The following is a 3,567-nucleotide window of genomic DNA, read 5'->3' on the forward strand; positions in this document are numbered from 1 at the left end:
CAATTTTTGGCATTGCATATAATTGTATAATACTCTCTCCGTCCCAGTTTTATAGTCACATTTTGCCATAAAAGTCCGTCTCACATTTATAGTCACATTTAGCCCTAACTAAATGTGACTATAAATGTAGGACGGAGAGAGTATAAATATAAATATAAATATAAATATAAATATAAATATAAATATTATCTAAGCAACATTTTCGTTTAATTCACGTCATCATTATTTGTTTAATTTATAAAAGTAAGAAGGAGCATTTTCCAGCCTAATGCAGTACTACTAATTTTCTTGTTATGTATAAGTAATCCAACAAAATCCAACAATCTTGAACTATATATATTGATTTCCAAGATATTGCTGTTCTTGGAAATTAATGGGGGCTATAATTGTTAGGGTTTGTTTTATTAGACATTTTTTAAATAGATATTATAGCAATAAATCATAAAATAGTAATTATATTTATAAATTATTAATTCTTTTAGAGTGAACTACATAAATGACATCCGATCTTTCACTTTTGCACATAAATGATACATGATCTTTATTTTATATCGTTTTTGGTACCTTGCGATAAAAATAACCCCAGGTACCAAACATGTAATTTTTTTGTTATGGAGGATATTTATGAAAATTTCAATTAAATAGTACCAAATATGTGATTATTTTTTCTTCCTTTCTTATTTCTTTTTTAGTTTCTTCTTAATTCTTTTTTATTCATTCTCTTCTTTTTTTAGTATTTTATCTTACTTTCTTCTCTCTTTTTTTCTCCTCAGTTTATATTTCTTCTTCTTCTTCTTTTTTCTTTTATCTTCTTTTTCTTCTTTCCTTTTAGTTTCTTATACATACATCGATTGCATTCATAATATATATCAAGAACAAAATATCTAATTAAATTAATTATGTAAAATAATTAAATCAATTGAATATTTTTTGTTAAATTACTTTATACTCATTTTACGATTGAAACACCTAACTAAAAATATTCAACTCTTTATATCACTATGAATACAATTCACAATTATTATTACATAATATTATAAAATTCATAATTTACATAATTATACTATATTTATTTATTAATTACTAAGTATTATAACAATAATAATTTTATAATAATAATTATAACTATAATTATAAGTAATTATATTTGAATGATATTAAAAATAAATTAATTATTAATTTATAACATCAAAATAATAATATTAATATTGATTAATAGTAATATTATAAAGAGTGGGGAGAATGAGAGAAGATATTACAATATCACTTTTGGTATGTATACCCAAAACAGCCTTTATGACATAAATGAGAAAATGTATTTGTTTAGAGGGCATTTTGGGAAGAAAATTGCATCATGTACCAAAAATGTGATTTATAGGTACCAAAAGCGATATAAAATAAAGATCAGGTACCATTTACGTACGAAAGTGTAAGATCGGGTACAATTTATGTAGTTCACCCATTCTTTTATTAGGGTCTACGATAAACTGAAATAAAAGAAAAAAAATCCCCATAGAGGCCCAAGCTGGGATGAGGAAAATCTTGAATCCTTCAACTAGCTAAACTTTTTCCTTTATTAATATCTCAAAATTGACCCTTAATTAGTTTAATTATTTAATTGATCCATTTTTATTTTATTTTGTATACATGTTTCATTACGTTGGATGTTGCATAAATATTGTGCCAGAATATTCGTGAAAAAAAAAAAAAAAATTCCAGGCAACGTGCAAGTTGACGTTGCGGCTTGCTCTCCTCCTCCGCCTTCCATCGCCATGGCTAAACCAAGTTAACAACGCCAGCCAACCTTTACTATATATTGGCATGTTTGGTAGAGGTGATAATTCATCTAAAGATGAAAATTTATGAACAAAAATGACGTAGCATTAGAGCTGCATGTGGATGTTAGAGCACGACAAATAAAATAAAGCACACTATGTATCCATTAATTTTATATTTGTATTGTTTAAGACAACTTTAAGTTATACTCCGTATACTTTCTTCGTTTCTAATTAGTTAGCCTCATTTAGCTTGGTACGAATTTTAATAAATGTAATATAAAGTGGATAGAAAAAATTAGTGGAATATAAACACTATATTTATATATTAATTTTATAATAAAATATGAATGAAATGAGTTAGTGAAATATGTAGTCCATTACCAAAAGTATTTAAAAAGTAAGGATATTACTCCCTCCGTCCCTGAAAGTTTGACTCATTTTTCTATTTCCGTCCGTCCCACAAAATTTGTCTCATTTCACTTTATACCATTTTTGGTAGTGGATCTCATATTCCACTAATTCATACCTACTCATATTTTATTATAAAACTAATATATAAAAGTATGATCCACATTCCACTAACTTTTTCAATTCACTTTTCATTATATTTCTTATAACTCGTGTCGGGTCAAAGTGAGACAATATTTGGAGGGACGAAGGGAGTATTTAATTCGGGGACAGAAAAGAAAATTGGTGTCAATTAATAAGGTACACTACAAAAAAAACGTTGTTTCCAAGCACTTTTTATCTAGCACACAGACAGTGCTCACTAATTTCAGCTCCATTCCGTGCACTTTCCGAGCCAAATGCAAAACCTCCGAGCAGCTTTGAAAAAATCCGAGTGGTTTTCGAGCACCAACAAAATGCTTGGAAAATCTGTGGATTTTTCATTTTCCGACTACCAATTTGCGAGTGAATTAAATGTCCTCGGTGTATTGCTTGGTATTTGTCGCAACATTTCCTAGCACAAATCAATGATGGACCCAGGAGTTGAAACTCGTGGGGTCGAATACAATTGATATAATAATAAGCTATTTAAATAATTATTTAAAAAAATTATTTATAATTTAAATACAGTACTATTCTAATTTATTTTCTAACTTAAATATTTTAAAAATTATTTAACTTTTTTTAATATAATCACTTTGATGTTGAACAATAATTAGAAAATAAATCAACGACTTAAATAAAAATAAAACAATATAGTTATCTTTAATTAATCTATCTATCTCAGTAATTTTCCCATCATATTTTAGATAAAGGAGCCGACTATTTTGAATAGTAGGCCCGATTATTTGGCCCATTTCATTAACCTAGCTAATTGCTGAAGTACAAATTTCAAATTTAGAATTAAAACGTCTTCTTCCTCGTAATTCGTCTGAACTCTCCGTCCGAATCTCATCTATTCTTTTCATTGTCATTTTCTATGTCCCCAAATACCTAATTAAAGGGTGAAGAATTGCAGTAGAGATCCTCCGCTTGAAGTCAAGACAGAGCTCCGTGGGGTCGAAGGTGGAGTTGCTCCGGATCTCGGAGGTCCATCAATGGAGTTTCCGGTAGCACTCGGCGGACAACGGTGGGGTCGGTCGACCCCACTCGACCCCACCTGGGTCCGTCATTGGCACAAATTCAGGTGCTCGGAAGAAGTTGACTTCACTCTAACCGTGAGAACTGCTACCTAAACTAAATAATTCAGTAGCAAACCAATAACATTTAAAAACGAATTGTGATCTAAAAGACAAAATGTTAGACGTCATATCAGTGGTGGATTCAAGAATTTTAATTCGGG

This window comes from Salvia hispanica, unplaced genomic scaffold (genome assembly GCF_023119035.1).
Source record: "Salvia hispanica cultivar TCC Black 2014 unplaced genomic scaffold, UniMelb_Shisp_WGS_1.0 HiC_scaffold_833, whole genome shotgun sequence".
NCBI lineage: Eukaryota > Viridiplantae > Streptophyta > Magnoliopsida > Lamiales > Lamiaceae > Salvia > Salvia hispanica.